The sequence below is a fragment of the Loxodonta africana genome, chromosome 14 (assembly GCF_030014295.1).
Source record: "Loxodonta africana isolate mLoxAfr1 chromosome 14, mLoxAfr1.hap2, whole genome shotgun sequence".
Lineage (NCBI taxonomy): Eukaryota > Metazoa > Chordata > Mammalia > Proboscidea > Elephantidae > Loxodonta > Loxodonta africana.
In genome coordinates, this window is record NC_087355.1 from 4754379 (window position 1) to 4780828 (window position 26450).

Consider the following 26450-nt stretch of genomic DNA (forward strand, 5'->3'; position numbering starts at 1 on the left):
CTCCAGCCCACTCCCAAATAAAGGGTCATTTGGTATTCCTACTTTCCCATGTCTATTCATAACTGCCATCTGAAGGGACAAGGGTCTGTAACTGGGTGTGAAGTCAGAAAGAAGGCACCAACTACAGGGGTCATGTTTTGGTGCCATAGGTAAGTAACAGTGTTCCACGGCTTCCTCTGGATTTCTGTCTTATTTAGTGTTGCTATAAAGGAAATATAACAAGTTGGTGGCTTTAACAAACAGAAGTTTATTTTCTCACTGCTTAGTAGACTAGAATTATGAATTTAGGGTGTCAGCTCTAGTGGAGGGCTTTCTCTCTGTTGGCTCTGGAAGAAGATCCTTGTCTCTTTTCATCTTCTCTTCCTTGGCTCCCTGGTGATCTTCATGTGTCATGGTATCTACCTACCTTCCTCTAACACTGCTTGCCTCATCTACTCCTTTTATATCTCGAAAGACATTGACTCAAGACATACCCTACACCAATATTGCCTCATTAACATAACAGAGAAAAACTCATTCCCAAATGGGATTACAACCATAAATATAGGGAGGGGTTAGGATTTACAACATATATATATATTTTTTGGAAATAATTCAGTCCATAACAATCACCAAATGGTATGTTGGCCAAAACAAAGAGTGAGGATAGCTTTTCTCAATCAGTGTTCTGTGAAGGAAGTAAGCCCAAAGCCTCAAAGCATGTAATGGGTTAACGTTACTCCTGTGTATCTAGAATGGCGCTAGTTATGTGCAATCTTGGGAAAACAGTAGTTACTGGATAATCTTCAGTGTTGTTAGTTCCTAGGAGGAAGTCAGTTGACAGTCTAAATGAACCAGGAGATAAACAGTACTACTATAGTGGGCCTATTGACACCACAGTGTGTAATTATTCTTAGATGATTTGCTTTCTGACATCTTGTAAGAAAACATGATCCAGCTCTGGAATTTCATGATGGAACCTTGTTTTTTCATCATGGAACCTTGTTTTTAACTTTTCTTTTTTTATTAATTTTCTTTTTCTTTTTTTAAATAACATCTGTAGAAACTAGTATCTGGGTGCTAAATGTGCTAATTGCTATTGCAGTATCACTGCCTCAGGACCCCATAGTAGACACAGCTAGGGAGTGTACACACACACACACACACACACTCATTCACAGAAACACACACACATTAATACACATTTACCTCAGTTTATTTATCCATTCATCTTGAAGACCATGAATTTATACTATAATTTTGATAAAAAACCACAGGGCTCATCCTAGTTTTCTCTCTTTCTATACTTGTAACTCACTGATACCTCAAACTCAACATGTTTAAAACTAAATCTATCATCTTCCTAGCTCCCCCTGAATCTGTTCCCCTTCCTGAGTTTCCCACCTCATTAGTCCACCACTCATTGCATTATCCAAACTAAAGAATCCTTCTAGATTCTTCCTTATCATCTAACCTCCACATCCACTCATCACTTATTCACACAGTCCTGCATTTTCTCCTTCTTGAATATCTCCAGATATGTATCATCGCTTTATCCTACTAGTTTGCCTTAATAGAAGACCTAGATTCTCTTGCTTCTCACATAGGTATTTATAATCACTTCCTCCTTCACTCAAAACTTTTCAATGTCTTTGTATCACACAGAGAACAAAACCTAAAGCCCTTTGCCTTCCACACCTGCTTATGACCAGAACCCTGCCCTCCATCCTTTCTACCTCTCTGGTCTTTGTTTAAAACATGATGAATAGCCACACTGTCTTTCTGCTGTTCTGCAAACATGCCAAGCACACCCCTGCCTCACAACCTCTCGTAAATGCTGTCCCCCATCAACTGAATGTCTTGCTCTCTCATTTCTTTTTGTATTTAGATGAAGGTTTATAGAACAAACTAGTTTCTCAGCGAACAGTTAGTACACACATTGTTCTATGACATATGTTAACCCCATGACATGTCAACACTCTCCCTTCTCAACCCTGGGTAACCTATTACCAGCTTTCCTGTTCCCTCTTGCCTTCCAGGTGTCAGGGCTGGTACATCCCTTTAGTCTTGTTTTGTTCCATAGGCCAGTTCAGTCTTTGGCTGAAGAGTGAATCTCCGGAGTGACCTCATTACTGAACGGAAAGGATGTCTGGGGGCCATAGTCTCAGTCTTGTCAGGCCAGCAAGTCTGATCTTTCTTTGTGAGTCACAGTTTTGTTCTACAATTTTCTCCAGATCTGTCCAGGATCCTTGACTGTGATCCCTGCCAGAGCAGTCAGTGGTGGTAGCTGGGCACCATCTAGTTGTACTGGACTCGGTCTGGTGGAGGCTGTGGTCCATTAGTTGTCTGGACTAATCTTTCACTTGTATCTTTAGTTTTCCTCATACTTCCTTGCTCCCGAAGGGGTGAGACCAGTGGAGTATCCTAGATGGCTGCTCACAGGCTTTTAAGACCCCAAACGCTACTCACCAAAGTAGAATGTAGAACATTTTCTTTAAAAACTGTGTTATGCCAATTGAGCTAGATGTTCCCTGAGATCATGGTCCCCACAGCCCTCAGCCCAGGAATTCAGTCCCTCAGGGAGTTTGGATGTGTCTATGGAGCTGCCATGACCTTTCCTTGTACGGGTTGTGCTGGCTTCCTCAGTATTGTGGACTGTCTTACCCTTCACTAAAGTTACCACTTATCTATTGTCTATTAAGTGTTTTTCCATTCCCACCCCTCCCCTCCCTTGTAACCGTCAAAGATTGTTTTCTTTTTGTATGTAAAACTTTTCATGAGTTTTTACAGTAGTGGTTTCACAAAATACTTGCCTTTTTGTGATTGACTTATTTCACTCAGTATAATGCCCTCCAGATTTTTCCATGTTATGAGATGCTTCACAGATTCATCCTTGTTCTTTATCACTGCATAATACTCCATTGTGTATATGTATCACAGTTTATTTACCCATTCATCGGTTGATGGGCATCTAGGTGTTTCCATCTTTTTGCTGTTGTGAACAATGCTGCAATGGACATGGATGTGCATATGTCTATTTGTGTGATGACTCCTATATCTCTAGGATATATTCCTAGGAGTGGGATTGCTCGATCATATGGTATCTCTAGCTTTCTAGGGAAGTGCCATATCGGTTTCCAAAATGGTTGTATCATTTTGCATTCCCACCAGCACGGCGCAGGAGTTCTGATTTCCCCGCAGTCTCTCCAACAACTGTCATTTCCTGTTTTATTGATTTGTGCCAGTAATGCTGGGGTGAGATGGTATCTCATTGTGGTTTTGATTTGCATTTCTCTAATGGCTAGAGATCGTGAGCACTTCCTCATGTGTCTGTTGGCTGCTGGAATATCTTCTTTGGTGAAGTGCCTTGTTCATTTCCTTTGCCCATTTTTTAATTGGATTATGTGTCTTTTTGTTGTAGAGGTGTTGTTTTTTTTTTTGTAGATTAGAGATTAGACCTTTATCTGATTTATAATAGCCAATTTTTTTTTCCTAATCTGTAGGTTCCATTTTTACTCTTTTGGTGAAGTCTTTTTATTTGGTGGGTTTTTGATGACCATAGTGTTTAATTTTTAGAAGATCCCAGTTATCTAGCTTATCCTCTACAGCTTGTGTGTTGTTGGTAGTGGTTTGTATCCTGTTAATGCCGTGTATTAGGGCCTCTAGTGTTGTTCCTACTTTTTCTTCTATGAACTTCATAGTGTTTGGCTTTATATTTACATCTTTGATTCATTTTGAGTTAGTTTTGTAGATGGTGTGAGTTATGGGCCTTGTTTCATTTTTTTGCAGATGGACATCCAGTTTTGCCAGCACTGTTTATTAAAAAGACAGTCTTATCCCCATTTGATGGACTTTGGGCCCTTGTCAAAGATCAGGTGACCATAAGTAGATGCATTTAAATGTGGGTTCTCAATTCTATTCCATTGGTCAATGTATCTGTCCTTGTACCAGTACAAGGCTGTTTTGACTACTGTGGCTGTATAGTAGGTTCTAGGGTCAGGTAGTGTGAGTCCTCCTAGTTCATTTTTCTTCTTCAGTAGTGCTTTACTTATCCGGGGCTTCTTCCCATTCCATATAAACGTAATGATAAGCTTTTCCATCTCTTTAAAGAATGTTGTTGGTATTTGGATCAGTATTGCATTGTATTTGTAAACTGCTTTGGGTAGAATTGTCATTTTCACAATGTTGAGTCTACCTATCCATGAGCATGGTATGTTTTTCCATTTAAGTAGATCTCTTTTGGTTTCTTCCAGTAGTGTTTTATAGTTTTCTTTGTATAGGTCTTTTACAGCCCTGGTTAGATTTATTCCCAAGTATTTTACTTTTTTAGGGGCTATTATAAATGGTGTTGATTTCGTGATTTCCTTTTCATTGTTCTCCTTGGTGTGTAGGAGTCCAACTGATTTTTGTATGTTTATCTTGTATCCTGCAACTCTTCTGAATCTATTTGTTTCAGTAGTTTTCTTGTGGAGTCTTTTGGGTTTTCTAGGTATAGTATCATATCACCCACAAATAGAGAGAGTTTAACTTCTTCATTACCAACTTGGATGCCCTTTATTTCTGCTTCTTGCCTTTTGGTCTAGCTAGGACTTCCAACACAATGTTAAATAGGACTGGTGATAAAAGGCATCCTTGTCTTGTTCCTGTTCTCAAGGGGAATGTTTTCAGCCTCTCTCCACTAAGAATGATGTTGACCATTAGTTTTTCACAGATGCCCTTTATTATGTTGAGAAATTTCCCTTTTACACCTATTTTATTGAGAGTTTTTATCAGGATTGTGTTGGACTTTGTTGAATGCCTTTTCTGCATCGATTGAGATGATCATATGATTCTTTTCTTTCATTTTATTTATGTGGTGATTATGTTGATTGACTTACTGATGTTGAACCACCCTTGCATATCTGGTATGAATTTTACTTGGTCATGGTGTATTATTTTTTTGATATGATGCTGAATTTTGTTGAGAATTTTTGCATCTATATTCATGAGAGATATTGGTCTGTAATATTCTTTTTTTTGTGTGTCTTTGCCTAGTTTTGGTATCAGGGCTATGCTGATTTCATAGAATGAATTTGGAAGTATTGCTTCCTTTTCTAAGTTCTGAAATACTTCGAGTAGTACTGGTGTAAGCTCTTCTCTGAATGTTTGGTAGAATTCTCCATTCTCCAGTGAAGTCATCTGGGCCAGGGCTTTTTTTGTTGGGAGGTTTTTTTTTTTTTTTAATCACCTTTTCAATCTCTTTTCTTGTGTTGATTCTTTCTATTGTATTTCTATCCTCTATTGCATTTATTTCTGCTCTGATCTTTATTATTTCCTTTATTCTGGTGGCTGTGGGCTTCTTTTGTTGTTCTCTTTTTATTTGTTCTAGTTGTGTAGCTAATGTTTTGATTTTGTCCCTTTCTTCTTTTTTGATGTGTTGCATCCATTGCTAAAAACTGATCTCTGATGACTGCCTTTGCTGTGTCCCAAAGGATTTGGTACAATGTGTCCATCTCTGATTTCTTCTATTAACCAGTGGTTGTTAAGCAGGGTATTATTCAGTTTCCATGTAATTGATTTTTTTTCCTTGCTCTTCCTGTTGTTAATTTCTACTTTGATGGTGTTGTGGTCAGAGAAAATACTTTGTATTATCTCAATGTTTTGGATTTTGTTGTGGGTTGCTCTGTGGGCTAAGATGTGGTCTATCCTGGAGAATGTTCCACGTGCATTGGAAAACAATGTGTACTTTGCAGCTGTTGGGCGGAGTGTTCTATATATGTCTGTGAGGTGAACTTGGCTGATTGTGCTCTTCAGCTCTTCTGTATCTTTGTTGAGTTTCTTTCTAGATATTGTGTCCTTTACTGAGGGTGGTATTTTCAAGTCTCCTACTATTATTATGGAACTGTCAATTTCTCTTTTCAGTGCTGTTAGGGTTTGTTTTATGTATTTTGAAGCCCTGTCATTGGGTGCATAGATGTTTATTATGGTTAAGCCTTCATGATGGATTGCCCCTGTAATCATTACATAGTGCCCTTCTTTGTGTTTTATGGTGGATTTTGTTTTAAAGTCTATTTTATCTGAGATTAGTACTGCCACTTCTGCTCTTTTTTGGTAGGTGTCTGCTGGATATATATTTTTCCATCCTTTGATTTTAATAAAATTATGTCTTTGTTTCTAAGCTGTGTCTCTTGTAGACAGCATATTGATGGATCCTGTGTTTTTATCCATTCTGTCACTCTGTGTTTCTTTATGGGTGCATTTAGGTCATTTACGTTCACTGTAAATTATTGATAGGTGTGATTTCATTGCTGTCATTTTGTAGTGCTTCTTTTTGTGGTGCTGACATTTTCGTTGTTCCTGTTACTCTTCTGTGCTGAGTTTCTTTTATTTGTGGATTTCTTTTCCATTTCTTACGTTTTTATAGATTCTGTTTTTAATGAGACTTTATGTTTTTCTTCTTTATTTTGATGAGTAGGTTTGTTAACTTTCTTTGTGGTTACCTTGAAATTTACTCTTATCTTCCTAGGTCTGAACCAGTCTATTATTATTTAGTATCGTCTTGTCATTGTTTACATTAGAAAATTGTATACCTAAACCATTTATTCCCTCTTATTGTTCTGACATTGTTGTCACTTACAGATTAACCTCTCTGGCTCTCTGTTATAATTCTTTTGGCTTTGGACAGTCTTTGAGAGTTCATTTCTTACGTTGGTATCTGGATGGTACAATCTTGCATCCTAGTTCAGGCTGTGGTCTGATGTTGTTTGTTCTCAGACCGAAGGACTCCCTTTAATAATTCTTGTAAGTTTGGTTTGTTTTTTACATATTCCCCTAATTTCTGTTTATCTGGAAATGTCCTAATGTCACCATCATATTTGAATGAAAGTTTTGTAGGATATATTATTCTTGGTTGGTGATTTTTTTTTAAAGGTTTTATATACGTCATGCCATTGCCTTCTTGCCTGCATGGTTTCTGTCAAATAATCAGAGATTAGTCTTATTGTTTCTCCTGTGTATGTGCCTTTTTGTTTTTTTCAAGCTGCTCTCAGGATTTTTTCTTTGTCTTTGGTTTTACTCAGTGTGATTATGATACGCCTTGGTGTTTTTTTGGGGGGTGGGGTCTAACCTATATGGGGTTCGTTGAGTTTCTTGGATGGTCAGCTTTCCATCATTCATGATATTAAGGAAGTTTTCTGTCGGCAATTCTTCAACGATCCTCTATGTGTTTTCCATTTTCTCTCCCTGTTCTGGAACTCCGATCACTAGCAAATTTTTACTTTTGATTGTATCCCACATAATTCTCAGGGTTTCTTCATTCTTTTCTCTGATTTTTCCTCAGAGTTGTATCCAAGCGTTTGTCTTCCACTTCACTGATCCTGTATTGAGTTGTTTTAAACCTGCTCCTCAGCCCTTCTATGACACTGTCCATTTCTGAAACCTTACTGTTTATCTTTTGGATTTCTAATTGGTGTTTTTGTATGATTTCTAGTTGTGAATTTACATTGGGATTTTGGTCCTGTATTATTTTCCTGAATCCTTCCAGTTTTTGTCTGTATTTTCCATGAATCTGTCTGCTTTTTCCACAAATTTGCCTATTTTTTTCCTCATCTTTGTCCACTTTTTGCTTCAACTCTTGGAAAAAAAATAGATCTGAATATTAGAGAGTTAAATTCTCTGTCAGGTAGTTCTAGTGCCTTTTCTTCTACAGGAAAGTCATAATGCGTTTTCTTGTGGATGCCTACTGGAACCATCCTGTCCTTTTTTTAACTATGTTTTGATATTGTCTGCTGTCTTAGGGACATTGAGTAGTTACTTTCTTCATTTCTTGATTGTAGATTTGGTTATTTCATCCTGCCTTTTTATTTGGTTATGTCTGAGCAGGCGGGCTATGTGTTCTTTGTGGTTTGCTCCTCTGCAGTGATGATACTTTTCACCTCCTTGTCCAATGGACATGGCCAGTCACTCAGGTATGGTGTAGTAGGGCAGGTCCAGTTGAAGGGGAGGGTCTGGGATGGGTTGTTTGTAGCACGTATTAGGACTGACAGGGTGGGCCAGGAATCAGTGACGGGCGGGTTCCGGTAGGCTGTGCCTGTGCTGCTCAGGGGTGTGATGTTCAGGGCATGGTGCAGGGAGGCTGGAAAAAGGAGAGAGGTTGTGATGTGTTAAGCTAATATGGGTTTGGGAAAGAGGAAAGACAGGAGAAACAGCAGCCAAAAAAAAAGAAAAAAAAGAATGTTAAGGGAGCTTGCCATTAGATTGGAGAGATTAGAAACCAAGAAATGGAGAAAAGGAAAAAGAAAAAGAGGAAAAGGAAAAAAAGTCACTAGATAAAAATGTGGAAAAGAAAAGCCCCCAGGGGTCCCACCCATGCAGCCACAAAGACTGGCGAAGTGGCTCCCAGTCTGCAAAGTACAGCCCAGCTAGAGGGGGTATAGATGTTACATAGCATAAAGTTTTCAGGAGACAGGAAAAGAAGGTAAGTATAGAATGATGAGAGCTGAGAAATGAAGAAAGACAGAAAGGGAAAGAGAAAAAAAAAAAAAAGCAGAAAGAAGAAATGCCCCCAGGGATCCACCTATGAGGCTGTACAGACTGGGGGAGTGGCTCCTAAGCCATGCAGTGCAGCCTGGCTAGAAGGGGCTCCCAAGCCACCAAAAAAAAAAAAAAGAAAAGAAAAGAAACAAAATAGAACAAAGCTAAACAAAACAAGAAAAAAAAAAGCCTCAGGGATCCCGCCAGTGCGGGGGAGTGGCTCCCCAGTTGAGCAGGGCTTCACAGCCTTTCAAGAAGAGGCAAAGATGGCACACGGAGCCAGGTTTTTGAGAGAAAGAAAGGGGAGGTTGTGGGACGCAGTGAAAAAATCAAAAGAAACAGAAAGCAACACAGTTCCGGGAGCCAGCCAGTGTGGTTGGGGTGAATCCAAGCAGTCCAGGGCCAAAGTGGCTGTCTCCCAGCCAAGAGACTGTGGCTGGTGGAAACAGAAGAGGCACAAGGGCGGGGCCGGGGGAAGAAGGGTATGCGTTAGGAAAGCGCATATCGCATGTTACCCGGTGCTGTCTTCTGCTGGGAATTTCGCGAAGCTGCTTTCCCATACACCCTGTCTGCGGATCTCCAATGTGGGTGGGATGAATCCGAGCAGCATGGACGCTGCACTTCCTGGCTGGCTGAGCCACCACAGCCAGGCAGGAAGCTCAAAGGTAGAGCATCAGGGAGAGGATGAGGGGGTGGGAAAGTGTGTATTGCTGGTTACTGGGTGCTCTGTCTCCTCCTGGGAGCTCTGTGAGGCTGCTTTCCCATGCTCCCTTACAGCCGATCCCTGACAGGAGCCCAAGATGGTGAATCTGTGCTGCATTAGCTGATAGGGGTCCTCCACAGTTATCCCTCCTTGCTCTCTGTCCTCTGTAAGTTTCTTACTCATTTCGGTGTTTGACTGAGTTATTTATCTCTTCATTTGACACTTCAGGTTTCAGGAATGATGTTTGTCTCTGTTTTACTTAGTTTTTCGGGTTTTTGCTGTGGAGGGATGGCATGGTGCTTCTGTCTATGGCACCTTGTTGGCCAGAAGTCCTTGGTCTCTCATTTCTTTGGGGATTTTTACTCAAATATTTTCTCAGTGAGGCTTTCCTTGATTCTTATGTAAAAACAGCAGCCCAGACCTTCACTATCTTCTTATTCAGTTTTAAGTCATACAATTATTATTTTCTTACACTGAGTCTATTTGTTTACTGACAGTATTCTCCACTATAACTAAAGTTGCATTAAGCATGGACTTTGTGTTATTTTTTGCCATATTTATTGCTATAGCTCCCAAAACCTAAAACAATGCCTGCCAGGTAGCAGGCACACAATAAATATTCATTGAATGAATGTTTCAGCATCATCTTCTTAGTGCAGTGCCTTAATATTATATAGTTTTATATAAAAATTTATTAAATAATCCCCTTTATACTGGACATTTAGGTTGCTTCCATTTTTTCTGTTATTATAGGCATTATTATTACGAATAGGAATAGTGCATGTGTGTGTGAGTGCATTATGCGTTGCTTGTTTCTTGGGAGTTAAATTTCTAGGAATTATTGGGTCAAACAGTATACTGAGTTGCAATACTGAAGAATTCTATGGGTAAAACATTTAAGGAAGCAGAAGGCATCAAAAGCAGATGGAAGGAATACACAGAATTACTGTGCCAAAAAGAACTGGTTGATGTTCAACCATTTCAGGAGGTAACATAAGATCAAGAACTGCTGGTATTGAAGGAAGAAGTTCAAGCCACACTTAAAAAAAACACTTAAGGCATTGGTAAAAAACAATACAACAGGAACTGACAGAATACAAACTGAAATATTTCATCAAATAGATGTAAAGCTTGAAGCATTTACTTGTCATTGTCAAGAAACTGGGAATACAGGATCAGGGACCTAAATGTGGAAACCAAAACCATAAAATTTCTAGAAGACAATGTAGGAGTGAAGGTGTGAGACCTAGTATTTAGTGAAAGATTACCAGATATGGTAATGAAAGCTTGAGCAGGAAAAGACAAAATAGATAGACAGGGCCTCATAAAAATGAAATACTTTTGTACACCAAAGGGCATTATCAACAAAATGAAAAGACAACTTACAGATTGGGATAAAATTTTTCAGGACCAAGTATCAGATAAGGACCAAATATCCAACATAAGGACTCCTGGTGGTGCAGCAGTTAAGGGCTTGGCTGCTAATCAAAAGGTTGGCAGTTCAAATCTACCAGCCATTCCTTGGAAACCCTATGGGGCAGTTCTACCCTGTCCTATAGGTTTGCTGTGAGTCAGAGTCCACTCAAGGGCAAGAGGTTTGGTTTTTTGGTTTATCCAACATATATATAAAATTTACACAACAATAAAGGGACAAACAACCCTATCAAAAAACAGGCATAGGACTTGAGCAGAAATTTCACCAGAGAGAATATGCAAATGACCAACAAGCATATGAAAAGATGCTCAACATCATTAACCATTAAAAAAAAAAAAAGTGCAAATTAAAACCACGATGAGAACAGTTACATAACTTGAAGAATGCAATCAATGACACTGAATTGTACATGTAGAAATTGTTGAAATGTATGTTCTGCTATGTATATTTTGAACAGCAATAAAAAAAAAGTATTTTCAGAACATTAAAAAAAAAAAACATATCACTTCAACCCCCTTAGAAAGGCAGTGATCAAAAAGGAAAACAACAAGTGTTGGTGAGGTTGTAGAGAAAATGGAACCCTTATCCACTGCTGGTGGTAATATAAAATGGTCCAGCCACTGTGCAAAACAGTTTGATCGTCCCTCAAAAAGTTGAACATAACCGGAAGAACCAGATGGTGCCTGGCTACAACTGATGACTGCCCTGACAGTGAACGCAACAGAGAACCCGAGGGAACAGGAGAGCAGTGGGATGCAGACCCCAAATTCTCATAAAAAGACCAGACTTAACGGTCTGACTGAGATTAGAAGGACCCTGGTGGTCATGGTCCCCAGACCTTCTGTTCGCCCAGGACAGGACCCATTCCCGAAGCCAACTCTTCAAACATGAATTGGACTGGACAATGGGTTGGAGAGGGATGCTGGTGAGGAGTGAGCTTCTTGGATCAGGTGGACACTTGAGACTATGTTGGCATCTCCTGCCTGGAGGGGAGATGAGAGGGTAGAAGGGGTTAGAAGCTGGCAAAACAGACACGAAAAGAGAGAGTGGAGGAAGGGAGCGGGCTGTCTCATTAAAAAAAAAAGGGGGAGGGAGAGTAATTGGGAGTATGTAGCAAGGTGTATTTAAGTTTTTGTATGAGAGACTGACTTGATTTGTAAACTTTCACTTAAAGCACAGTAAAAATTAAAAAAAAAAGTTGAACATAAAATTACCATATGATTCAGCAATCTCAATCCTATATACACCAGGAGAAGTGAAGGCAGTAATGCAATTAGAAACCGGTACACCAATGTTCACTGAAGCACTTTTCACAACAGCCAAAAGGTGGAAGCAACCAAAATGTTCATCAATAGATGAATAAATAAACAAAATGTGGTATATACATCAATGGATTGTTACCCAGCCATGAAGAGAAATGAAGCTCTGATGTACAACATGGATGAACCTGGAAAACATTATGCTGAGCAAATTAAGTCAGTTGCAGAAGGACAAATACTGTATGACCTCACTTACATGAAATAAAAACCAAACCAAATCTGTTGCCGTCAAGTCGATTTCAAGTCATAGTGATGCTGTAGAACTGACCCATAGAGTTTCCAAGGAGCAGCTGGTGGATTGATTCAAACTGCTGACCTTTTGGTTAGCAGCTGAACTCTTGACCACTGGGCCCTCAGGTGTCCACATGGAATAAACAAATATATAGAAATCAAAGATTATTAATGGTTACCAGGGGTGGCAGGAAGGCGGGAAAGAGGGTTTTTATTTTGGGGGAGGGGGAAACTGAGCTTATGTTAATGATGGTGGAATATTTTGGAAAAGGATAGCAATAATAATGGCACAACATGGAAATATAATCAATTTTAAGGAATTGTAAATGTGGAAATTGTTGTGTTGGCGGATGGTTTGGTATGTATATTTGACCACAAAGAAGAGAGAGAGAGAAAAAGAAATTTGGAAGACAGCCACTTGGTTAAGCGACTGGAAGAGATCCATATTTGTGCCCATTACAAAGAGGGCGATCAAATGGAATGTGAAAATTATCAAACAATATCACTAATATCACATTCTAGCAAAATTTTGCTGCATTAAAAAATGACTGGGGTCGTACATCAACAGGGAACTGCCATAAGTTCAAACCAGATTCAGAAGAGGAAATAGAACGAGTGATATCATTGCTGATGTCAGATGGATTTTGGTCAAAAGCAGAGAATACCAGAAAGATATTTACCTGTGTTTTATCAACTATGCAAGGCACTCAGCTGTATGAATTATGAAAACCTATAATTTTTTTTTATGGATAGTAATTTTATTATTTTGTAATAATAAAGAACTGGAATCCCAGAACACTTAGCTGTGCTCATGTGCAACCTGTACATGGATCAAGAGGCAGTTGTTGAAACAGAACAAGGAGGTCTTAAGTAGTTCAAAACTGGGAAATACATGTGGCAGGGTATTATTATTTTACCTTACTTATTCAATCTGTACACTGAACAAATGATCCGAGAAGCTGGGCTACATGAAAAAGAACATGGCATCAGGACTGGAGGAACACTTATCAGTAATGTGTGAAATGCAGGTGACAAACCCTTGCATGCAGAAAATGACGACAACTTGAAGTACTTACTGATAAAAGTCAAGCCTTCAGTATGGACTGCAGCTCAACAAAAAGAAAACAAAAATCCTCAGAATTGGACTAATAAGTAGAATCATGATAAATGAAGAAAAGATTGAAGTTGTCAAACATTTCATTTTCCTTGGATCTACAATCAACACCCATGGCAGCAGCCATCAAGAAATCAAATGATGCTTCGATAATTTCTGGATTCTATTGGATCGCTTTTCTTTGGAATGGGCATAAATAAAAGAAAACAAGGACAAAAGAAAAAAATCACATGGCGTACTGCATTGTGCAAATCTTTTGTAAAAGACCTCTTAAAAGTGCTGAAAAGCAAAGATGTCGATTTGAGGACTAACGTACACCTGACCTAAGCCACGGTATTTTCAATTGCCTCATACGCATTCGAAAGCTGGACAATGAGTAAGGAAAATGGAAGAAGAATTAATGCCTTTGAATTATGGTGTTGGTGAAGAATATTGAATATACCATGGACTGCCAGAAGAATGAACAAATCTGTTTTGGAAGAAGTACAGCCAAAGTGCTCCTTAGAAGCGGGGATGAATGGCGAGACTTCGTCTCATGTACTTTGAAGATGTTATCGGGGGGACCAGTTCCTGGAGGAAGACACCATGTTCAGTAAAGTAGAGGGTCAGCGAAAAAGAGGAAAACCCTCGACGAGATGGAATGACACAGTGGCTGCAACAATGGGCTCAAACACAGCAGCAATTGTGAGGATGGCACAGGACCAGGCAGTGTTTTGTCCTGTTGTACACGGGGTCGCAATGAATTGGAACTGACTCAGTGGCACCTACAAACAACAACATATTATTTGCGAAATTCCTGTATATATTTGGGATTTCCCATTCTGTCCCATTGGTCTATCTACAAAAAAACAAAACCCATTGTCATCAAGTCGATTCTGACTCATAGCGACCCTATAGGACAGACTAAAACTGCCCCATAGTTTCCAAGTAGTGCCTGGTGGACCTGAACTGCCAACCATGGCACTTAACCACTGCACCACCAGGGTCTCGTTGGTCTATCTGGTACTACATTAAAGTGAAAAGCCCTTTAATTTTAGAAATTGGTTTTTCATTAATTTCCACTTCTCATAGTGAGATGTATCGGTTATGGATTGAATTGTGTCCCCTCAAAACGTGTGTTGGAATCCTAAGTCTTACACCTGTGAATGCAATGCCATTTGGGAATAGGTTTTCTTTGTTATGTTAATGAGGTCAAATCAATGTAGGGTTTGTCCTAAACCTAATCATTTCTCAGTTGTAAATAGAGGATTTGAGACACAGAGGAAGCACAAACTGGAGAAGATAGATGCCACATGAAGATCACCAAGGAACCACGATATGCCAGGGCTACAGAAGCTGAAAGAGACAAGGATTTTCCTCCAGAGTCTACATAGAAAGTGCCTTTTCCTCTGGCCATTGTCATGAATTTGGACTTCTAGCCTCCTAAACTATGAGAAAATAAATCTCTGTTCTTTAAAACCACACACTTGTGCTATTTCTGCCATAGCAGCAACAGGAAACTAAGGTTTCCCCATACCTGTAGATGTAATCTTGTTGGAAAACACGGTTTTCTTTCCATGTTAATTAGACAATACCTGAGCAGGGTGGGTTCTAAATATAATTACTTCAGTTAAGAAAAAGAGCAGATTAAATACAGAGGTATGTTTACATGTGGGAAGACAGATGCCATGTGAGTACTGCCAAGGAACCAAAGAATGCCTAGGGCTACTGACAAGGAAGGAATCGATATAGCTGAGATCCTGATTTGGACTTTTAGCCTGTAGAATTGTGATAAAATAAATTCCTGTTCTTTGAAGCCACCTACTTGTGATGTTTCTATTATAGCAGCATTAGGAAACTCAGACACTATTTTATGGTATTTTTATGAAGAATAAAGAATATAATTCCTGCCTAACCACAGTGCCTGGCCGTCCATATTTTTGACTTCTCTCCTCCACGGCAAGCTCATACCCAATTTGATTTCTCCAGCTGATGTCTAGTGGGCATCTCCATCTCAACAAGGCCATAACAGAGCTCTTGACTTCTACCACTAAACCTTCCAAGTCACCCCCACCTCAATAACTAAGATCACCATCAATCCCACAACCTCACAATCATCCTTGATTCCCCTTTCTATCACCCCAAATCTGATCCTTAAAAAGTGCTGTGAACACCATCTTTAAAATATATCCCAAATCTTTTTACTTTTCACCACTTCCTTATAAGCACTCTGGTCCAGGTCCCCAGCATTACCCATCTGGATTCCTGAAATAGCCTCTTAACTGGCTTCCCTGCTTCCATTCTTGTACCTCCACATTCCATCATAAACAGCAGCCAGAGTGATCTTTTCAAAATACAGATCAGATTACATCCCCTTCATGAGTAAAGCTTTCAGTGGCTTTCGTTAGAATGAAGCCCAAAACCCCTGGCCACCTACACCGTGTTTTAATGTGTGGTGAGCACTCAGTAAATGAAAGGAAGCATGGTCCTCCCATCACCACAGGATGGGATCCTGATGCTCAGAAGGACCAAAATCTGACATGAGCTCCCACTCGGATGTGCACTGTACTTGACTCTCCTGCCTCATCCTCCTTGCCAGGTGTGTAAGATAAGATAGTGGCTGCTAGGGGGAGGGAGGGGGGTCCTATCATCCCTTGGACCCTTCTTCATTGGGGATCACCAACGTACTGCCTGGCCACATGGCTAAGCTGGGGTGTAAGCTGGAGTTATTGTGAAGGACAAGCCACAAACACTATGCCCTCACTGCGGCAAGGACAGACTGAGAGTGGAGCCCACAGGTCCCCGAAATGCAGAAGTCACATCTTGAGTCTCTGTGGACACTGCATTTACAGTTTAGACAATACAATTAAGAAACATGTACATGTCACTAACTATGATGAATGAGTATAAAAGGTTTATATAATAGATCAAAACATGGAAAAAAATAACCTCTAATAACTTGAAAGGATGTGTTGGGTACTGCTCTACAAGATCTTGATAGAATATAGTTGAATTATTATATTATGGGAGTAGAAAGGAAAAATTTTAAATAATACTGTTCATATTAAATCTTTTGAATACATAGTTGAGTTTTTTAAATTGCTTAATGCTTTTTGTATCTAATACACACAGGAAACATTTCATTAACTACTGAATTGAAGCTTCTTCTGAAATAGAAGATCAATGTTATATAAATATGGAGGAGATACTATATACTGCACAATAGAACAGAAAGAATACTGTATTATTAATCATCCAAATATTAGTATTTTCCATGACAAGTAAATAGATGTAGGTTAAATTTGGCTTAAAATACATTCTATTTAAAAAGAGAAGGATCCCAGTTTGTGTATATATCTTTTTAAAGCATTTACAAACCTTGTCAACTATTTTATCTGTAAGACGTAAGACGAGAAGAGCAATACAATAGCAATGACTTTTTCAATACAGCAGAACACAGTAGAATAAATTAGAGTATTCTAGATTCAACACACAAGACTCAATATGCTAGAATTCTCATACATGAATAAGAGAGCCATTCTAAGACCTTTATAATTTCCCAAATTTACAAATATTTGAAATATTTATTTTTCTATAATGGCATTACCAAAGATCTCAAGGTCTGGTCAGTAGCTTCGTAGGGTCAAAAGGCAGGAATGAGGCATCCAGTTTGTTGATTCAGCTTGTTGCAGACACAGCGGATCTCGAGTCAGAAGCAGTAGCAATAGCTTCCTGACCACAGCAGCTTCCTGCTGTTGGCCACCCAGTGTGGTGGCTCTGGGTCTGGTGCTGGAGTTGATGCACCCAGTTCCTCATCATAGAAGAGGCAGCATTTCCTTTGGTGTTCTTCAGAATTGCTTTGAGTCTTTCTTAAAGGTTCAACCTAGAGCCTGTTTCTTTAGTTTTTCCAATGATTTGATAAGACATTTAAAACTCTTTAACAGATGTCCTTCTGTCTAATTTGGATGGAGTAAACTCTTCTTTGTCATGAAGCCTGACAGATACACTTCAATATGCTGATTCTAATGAGAAATAGAATTGTGGGCTAAGGAAACGCTATACCACTCTCTTCCCTGGATAAATCAATAAAACAACAACTAAAAGGGAAAAAAACTTCATGAACAAAACAATTAATTTGGTGTTTTGTAGAAATATTGTCTCTCTCGTGGAGAGACGGGTGAAATCAGGTATGAACAATTTCACTTATCTAATCTAGAAACCTCCTAACAGCAGGGACCTAATTAATTTGTTGGACAGAGGTCTTTTAACATGTAACACTGTTATAACTAATGACAAAAATCTCTAAAAAGACATCATTTATAATATGTACCAATAACTACAGAATTTCTACATTAAGAACCCATCCTAAAAAAATGTCAAAGTGAGTGACACACATACCAAAGGAGCAATACACCCAGTTCATTTGCTTTTACTTCCCATTTTTTTTATTGCTTAGAACAATTTCCACCAAAGATAACCTGAACTAAAATACTCCTCCAGCTAAGGATGCCAACTTTTATAAAAACAGGATTTCTGGTGCTAAAAGAAAGTTTTTACCATTAGACAACCAGTAATTAAAACACCTAGTTCCTATCTAGCCAAACAAAATTTTAATTAGTATTTGAGAATGCACATTCCTGCAATACCACTGCCACAGATCATGGAAACCACAGCATCCAGGCACCAGGGACTTATAAAAAGAACTTATAAAAATATGGGGCTGTATTTTCAATAGGGACCTTTCGTGCAGATGATATCCTGAGTGATTTAGTGCACAAGATAACACTGGCATGTAGTTAAGAAGCCAACAGAGGAAATAAAAGAACAGAGGAAGGCCTGCCTGGAGGTCTGGAACAGTTGGAATTGCTGAGGCACAGGCAGAAGATGGCTGCTCCAAATTTTCAGCTCCTCTAGAAATGCCTAAGGATGATAGTAAAAAATATAGAATTATTATCTACAGAGAGAGTCAGGTCACTGATGACATCAGGAACTGTCTGAGGGACAGGAAAGAAATATTTATTATACACAACTAAAGAAAACTATGGAGCAGTTTTGAGAGAAGGCTCTTTTCCTGGATCTAGAGAATCCCTCCCAGTGGCCAGAACTACATATCAAACATCCCACAACAGAGTATTCTGACTTGTTTATCTGGTCTTTATTTGGCCACAATTGCCAAAGCTGCTATAAACCTAATCATAATTTAAATGAAGCTGTATTTTGTTAATCTAAATCATATTTACAGCACCTAGTGTCCAGATCTTGGTATCTAATACCATTCTCCAATAAAAGGGACCAGAGCCCTTTGGAGAAGTGGATGATTCCAGGACTGGGGCAGGGGATATGCAAGATGTGCCTGGAATATCTTGCAGCGCCAGATAGTAAGGAAGGGCTCAAACAATAACTATCACCATCACCAACAGTACCACCAATAACAACAACAAAGTGCTGATGGCAGGCATGTCAAAAGAGCACAGGAACCAACTGAACGAGCTCCCAATGATGAAAAATGGAACAATCTGAGCAACAAAATATTATAACTCCAAGTAAAAAATAAATATTCATGAGTCCGGACTGCTTTAAATAAATGACAGAATAAATAAACAAATAAATAAACCAGGTAGTGAAATAAATCTTCTGTGTAGAAGAATATCAAATAATTAGCTTCCTTCCAAAGAGTACATTGTGGAAGGGTGTGGGGTGCAGTAACTTTACAGGGGAGAAATCTGACAAACACTATCTCAGTCAGATGATCAAGGTCAACATTAACAGTGATAAATCATGCTGATGGTATCTACCCTTGAAAGGATGTAAGGAAAATGGCACTTTGCCTCTGTGGACTTCCTTCCATTAAACCATAATCTAAACCACAACCACACCCTAATCATGATAAAAACACCAGACAAATCCTAACAGAGGAACATTCTGCAAAATACCCGACCAGAAGGCAGAGCCAATATGGTGCCCTAGACAGACCCACCATGCCATCCCTCTGCAGCGAAGACTTGAAAAACTAAGTAAACAGATACAAATGTCAATCCTGGAAGCCTAAGCATCAAATGAAGGGATAAAGAACTAGATCAAAGATCAAATGGGAGAAGAAACAGAAGAAAAGTAGAGAACGAGTTGAGACATGGAGCAGAGGACCCCTGCCAACTAACATGGCACAGTGTCACCATCTTGGAGCATAGCCATCAATGACCCTGGACAGGGAATACTAGAAGGCAACTTCACAGACCTCCCAACAGGAGACAGAGCACACATTAACCAAAGAAACGTGCTTTCCCACCCCTCACCCCAGCAGCCCCCACCTCCAGGGTCTACAATACCAGCCCTGCCCCCCAGTCCACCCTGCCCCCTCCCCATGCACAGCCTTCCCCCCCCCTTCTTCCTTTTCTTTCTCCCTCCCACTTGGCAACATACGATAACTTCATCCCATTCCTGCCAGACCCTGCTGCACTGCCATGGCTAGACAGCCAGTGACCCGCTGCCAGCTTGGGTTTGCCCCACCCACCAGGTCCTGCTACGCCTTGTTTTTTTCTTTTTTTCTTTCTTTCTCTCTCTCTCTTTCTCACTCCCACCTGGCAACATACAATAACTTCCTCCCATTCCTGTGAGACCCTGCCGCACTGCCATGGCTAGGCAGCCAGTGACCCGCTGCCACCTTGGGTCGGCCCCACCCCCACCCACCAGGTCCTGCTGCACCTCGTTTTTTTCTCTTTCTTTTCTTTCTCCCTCCCACCAAGCCCCGAATGCTACCTCCCTATCCTTCCTGCCACCCCTGCTGCAGCTAGAAAGCCACCAGTGCACTGGTCCGCTGCCCCAGGTGTGCCCCACCCCACCTGCCAGCCCCCACTACACTGCCATTATTTTTCTTTCTTTACTTTCTCCCTCCCACCAAGCCTAGTACCTCACCTCCCCTCCCCACCGGCCCCAGGGTCTGCCCTGCCCCCACCAAGGAGCCATTTGTTTTCCTTTCTCTTTCTTCCTTTTCTTTCACCCTCACACCTAGCCCCATCTTTCTGCCAGTCCCCGCTGCTCCACTGTGGCTAGAGAGACACTGGCCTACTGCAATCCTGGATCCAGCTGCCCACACCTGCCGGCTCCTGCTGTGTAGCCCATTATTTTTTCTTTTTCAAAATTTCTTTCTTTTCTCTCTATTCTTTCCCCTTCTCACCCAGCCTCATAAGTCACCGATCCCTGGATCCATCCCATTCCACTTGCTGACCCCTGCCACACTGCCTTTTTTTCCTTTGTTTTTCCATCCTTTCCTTTCTCCCTCCCACTTAGCCCCATACACCAATTCGCATTCTTTCCTGTGGGCCCCCCCATGCACCACCACAGCTAAAGTGCCACCAACACACTGGTCTACCTTCCTACAACCCGATGGCCCCCACAGTGCCACCATTTTAGTTTTTTCCTTTCCTTGTACCTCCCTTCTAGCCACCTGATTAAGATCAAAGACCACAGCCTTCAGTGCCGATTGTACCTCAACATAAAGAAAACAAAAATCCTCACAACTGAATCAATGAACAACATCATGATAATTGGAGAAAATATTGAATGCCCATGGAAGCAGGAGTCAAGAAACCAAACAACTTGCTGCAATGGGCAAACATGCAAAAAACCTGTTTAAAATGTTAAAAAGCAAAGATTTCATTTTAAGGACTAAGCTTGACCCAAGCCATGGTGTTTTCAATTGCCTCATAGGCATGTGAAAGCTGCACAATAAATAAGGAAGATGGAAGAAGAACTGATACCTTTGAATTATGGTGTTGGTGAAGAATATTACATATATCATGGACTACCAGAAGAATGAACAAATCTGTCCTGGAAGAAGTACAGCCAGAATGCTCCTTAGAAGCAAGGATGGCGAAACTTAGTCTTACATACTTTGGACATGTTATCAGGAGATCAGTTCCTGGAGAAGAACATCATGCTTGGTAAAGCAGAGGGTCAGCAAAATAGAGGAAGACCCTCAATGAGATGGATTGACACAGTGGCTTCAATGATGGTCTTGAGCATAACAATGATTGTGAGGATGGAGCAGGACGGGGCAGTGTTTCATTCTGTTGTACACAGATTCGCTATGAGTTGGAACGGACTTAACAGCACCTAACAACAACAACGATAATATAAAACCAACAGCTAACATCATTCTCAACAGAGAGAGGCTGAAAGCATTCCTCCTGAGAATGGAAACAAGACTAAGAAGCCTGTTCTAGTCATCTAGAGCTGCTATAACAGAAATACCACAAGTGATGGCTTTAACAAAGAGAAATTTATTCTCTGTGTAGTAGCTACAAGTCCAAACTGAGGACGTCAGCTCCAAGGAAAGGCTTTCTCTCTCTTTTGGCTCTGGAGGAAGGTCCTTGTCATCAATCTTCCCTTGGTCTGGGAGCATCTCCGTGCAGGAACCTCAGGTCCAAAGGATGCGCTCTGCTCCCAGCACTGCTTTCTTAGTGGTATGAGGTCCCCAACTCTCTGCTCACTTCCCTTTCCTTTTATCTCTTGGTGCTGGCCACACCCCAGGGAGACTCCCTGTAGTTTGGATCAGGATGTGACCTGAACAAGGATGTTACATCCCATCCTAATTCTCTTCAACATAATCTAATCTTGCCTCATTAAGCACAGAGATTAGGATTTACAACATATAGGAAAATCAATCACAAAATGGAGGACAACCACATAATACTGGGAATCATGGCCTATTCAAGTTGACAGATACTTTTTGGGGGCCACAATTCAATCCATGACAATGCCCTTTATCACCACTCCTATTTAACATTGTGCGGAAAGCTCCAGCCTGAATAATAAGGCAAGAAAAAGAAATAATGGCATCCAAATTGGAACAGAAGAGGTAAAACTATTCCTATTTGCAGATGATATGATATGATCCCATACACAGACAACTCCAAAGATTCTACAAGAAAACTACTGGAATGAATAGAAAGACTCAGCAGAATAGCAGAATACAAGATCAACATCCAAAAATCAGTTGGATTCCTATCAAAGAGAACTTTGAAAAGAAAATCAGGAGAACAAAACTATAATAGCCCCTAAAAAGATAAAATATTTAGGAATAAATCTAACAAGGGACATAAAAGATCTATACAAAGAAAGCTACAAAACACTACTGCAAGAAACCAAGAGACCTACATAAATTGAAAAACATACCATGCTAATGTATAGGAAAACTCAGTATTATGCAAGTGTCAGTTCTACCCAAGACGATCTACAGATACAATGTAATCCTGACCCAAATACCAACAGTATTCTTGAACAAGATGGAAAAACAAATCACCAACTTTATATGTAATGGAAAGAAGCCCTGGATAAGCAAAGCACTATTGAAAAAAAAAAAAAAAAAGAACAAAGTAGGAGGCCTCACACTACCTGATCTCAGAATCTACTATACAGCACAGTAGTCGAAACAGCCTGATACTAGTACAACAACAGACACATAGACCAATGGAACAGAATGAAGAACTTAGACATAAATCCATTCGCCTATAGTCAGCTGATCTTTGACAAAGATCAAAGTCCATTAAACAGGGAAAGACAGTCTTTTTAACAAATGGTGCTGGCAAAACTGGATGTCCATCTGCAGAAAAATGAAACAGAACCCATACATCACACCATATGCAAAAACTAATTCAAGGGGTGGGGCCAACACGGTGGAATAGACAGATGCTTCCGGTGGTCTGTCTTACAACAAAGACTGAAAACACAAGTGAATCAATTATGTATATGAAAAGTTAGGAACCCTGAACATCAAAGACAAAGTTAAGAAATTGGACTGAGTGAGAGGGGGAGGGAGAGACAGAGCAGAAGCAGCAAGGAGTTGCCCAACTTGACTTGGCGGGAACTGGTGCCCCTCAGCCCCAATCCTCTGGCATGACCACAGCAGGGCTGGTGGTAGCGTTTGGGACACAGTTGCTACAGCAAGAGGTGAGCAAAGTAGTGCAGCCCTGATCCCCTGGCATGACTGCAGCAGGGGTAAGCCAGTGCACAGAGATCTACTCATGCCTCTAGAATCAGTGGAAAAACAGCACTCTTGGCACAAGATAAATGATTTTGTCTAATTTACCACATGGATCTAATAGCTCCTCCTTTTGAAAGAACTCTCTCTCATTTATCTGATTCCTTCTCCCTCAGGCCTGAGCTGGCTTCAGTGACAGTCAATTTCCCTGGGCCTGAGAAAAGTCCTGCTGTACTCCCTGAGCCATTTTCCCGGGCTTGGAGAAGGAACAAATTAACAAATGGGGGAAAAATAATCTGCTGGCTCCCCTAATCTGAACGTAGAGCAGAAGTGGTTCCTGTCCAGGCACAAGCAGTCCACAGACTTTGAATGTCTTTCACCCCTGCATGGAACCAGGTGGCCCCATTTCAGCAGCTAGGATCTTGCTCTTATATTGCAAGGGTGAATGTACCTGAGGTGACTTTTAACTGTTTCAGCTGTGCGGTGAAGAGCCAGGGTTTTTGACATTTGATACCGCTCTGCCTATTAAACAGGGTCCTCACCTACCCATTTCAGGGGCCTAGGACTGGTGGCGCCACCCACGCCACCTAGCCAACTGCGACAGGGGTCCAAGGATAAGTGGTGCCTCACAATCCTCACGGTTAAAAGCACTGGGTGCCTATGGTATGGCTGCAGAGCTCACTCACCAGTGCACTCTAGAGAACAGGGATGCGCCTTCCTCACAGACACTCAGGGGAAGGTTGTCAGCCCCCTGCCTTGCCCGGAGCGTGACCCCTGCTGCAACCAGAAACCTGTGCATACAACAGTCACCACTGCTTCTCTAAGATCACTGGTGAGAGCATGCACCACATGCTTGGTGACTGACTACCTGGATACCTGAGCTGAACCTATACAAGAATAGTGAATGGACTCCTAGACTCATATACCTGATAACAGCTCTAGCCATCTGGTGACAGGACATTAGTGCTTCAAAGGCTCCAAGAATCAACTTAGCTCACTTGAGTAGCCTATTTGGGTATATCAAAATAAAACAAAGCAAGAAGCTAGAACAGAGAGGGCAAACAGAAAATAATTAATACAATAACTTATAGATGGCTCAGAGAGAACAGTCGATATCAAATCACATAAAGAAGCAGACCACGATTGCTTCAACAAACTCCTAAAACAAAGAATCAAGGAATCTTCTGAAGATGTCTTCCTGGAATTACCAGACATAGAATACAAAAGATTAATATATAGAACTCTTCAAGAGATCAGGAAGGAGATCAGGCAAAATGCAGAACAAGCCAAGGAGCATACAGATAAACCAGTCAAGGTAATTAAGAATGTTATGCAAGAACATAACGAAACATAGAGAGACAGTAATCAGAAATTCAGAAGATTAATAATAAAATTAGAATTAGACAACTCGGTAGAAAGTCAGTGTAGCAGAATTGAGTAAATACAAGTCATAATTAGTGAGACTGAAGATAAAACAATCTGGCAACAATATATATGAAGAAAAATCAGATAAAAGAATTAAAAAAGAAAAAACCCTAGAATCACAGGGGACTCTATCAAAAGAAATAACCTATGAGTGATTAGCATACCAGAACAGGGAGAAAAAACAGAAAATACAGAGAGAATTGTTGAAGATTTGTTGGCAGAAAACTTCCCTGATACAAGAAAAGATGAAGATATCTATCCAAGATGCTCATCGAACCCCATACATGGTAGCTCGTAAAAGAAAGTCACCAAGACATATTACAACCAAACTTGCCAAAACCAAAGATAAAGAGAAAATTTTAAGAGTGGCTAGGGATAAATGAAAAGTCATCTACAAAGAAGAGTCAATAAGAATAAGCTCAGACTACTCGGCTGAAGCCATGCAGGCAAGAAGGCGATTGGATGACATATATAAAGCCTTGAAGGAAGAAAACTGCCAGCCAAGAATCATATTCCAGCAAAACTGTCTCTCAAATATGAGGCTGAAATTAGGACGTTTCCAGATAAACAGAAGTTTAGCGAATTTGTAAAAACCAAACCAAAACTACAAGAAACACTAAAGGAAGTTTTCTGCTTAGAAAATCAATAACATCAGATAACCACCCAGAACTAGAATACAGGACAGAGAAACCAGATATCAACCCTGATAGAGTAATCACAAAAATAAATCAAGATAAAAAAGAAAAGAAAAACAACAACGACAACAACAAAAAGCTCCAAGCAGAGAAACAGCAATGTCATTATGTAAAAGTTGACAACATTAAATCAATAAAGAGGGACTAAATAAATCTTTCATAGCCAAGGCGATATAGGGAGATAAAAGTTTGGTTTAAACTTAGAAAAATAGGGGTAAATAATAAGGTAACCACAAAGGAGACTAACAATCCTAGACATCAAAATAAAATACAAAAAAAAAAAAAAAAAGAAAACCCATAAAGACCTCAGCAAAAACAAAATCAACAATGACAAAAAAGACGCAAACATAATTTATAAAGAAAATCTACTCAGCATATAAAATTAACGAAAAAAAGAAACTGTCAACAATTTAACAAAAAAAGACATCAAAATGACAGCACTAAACTCATATCTATCCATAATCACACTGAATGTAAATTGGACTAAATGTACCAATGAAGAGACAGTTGCAGAACAGATAAAAAAAATGATCCATCTATATGCTGCCTACAAGAGACACACCTTAGACTTACAGACACAAAAAAACTAAAACTCAAAGGATGGAAAAAAATATATCAAGCAAACAACAATCAAAAAAGAGGAGGAGTGGCAATACTAATTTCTGACAAAACAGACTTCAAAGTTAAATCTACCACAAAGGATAAGGACACTATAAGATGATTAAAGGAACAATATACCAGGAGGATATTACCATATTAAATATTTATGCACCTAACAACGGGGCTTCAAGATACATAAAACAAACTCTAACAGCATTCAAAAGCAAGAGAGACAGCTCCACAATAATAGTAGACTTCAACACACCCCTTTCAGTGAAGGACAGAACATCCAGAAAGAAGTTCAATAAAGATACAGAAGATCTAAATGCCACAATCAAACAACTTGACCTCATAGTCATATATAGAACACTCCACCCAACAGCAGACAAGTGTATACTTTCTTTTCCAGTGCACATGGAACATTCTCTAGAATAGATCACATATTAGGTCATAAAGCAAGCCTTAACAGAATCCAAAACA

General features: G+C 40.0%; 1 protein-coding gene across 4 annotated transcripts in view; it reads right to left on the reverse strand.

Annotated features, from left to right (window-relative positions):
• SPIDR (scaffold protein involved in DNA repair) overlaps positions 1–26450 on the reverse strand; it is a 778935-nt gene that overhangs the window by 176295 nt on the left and 576190 nt on the right. The gene's annotated exons all lie outside the window — the stretch shown is intronic.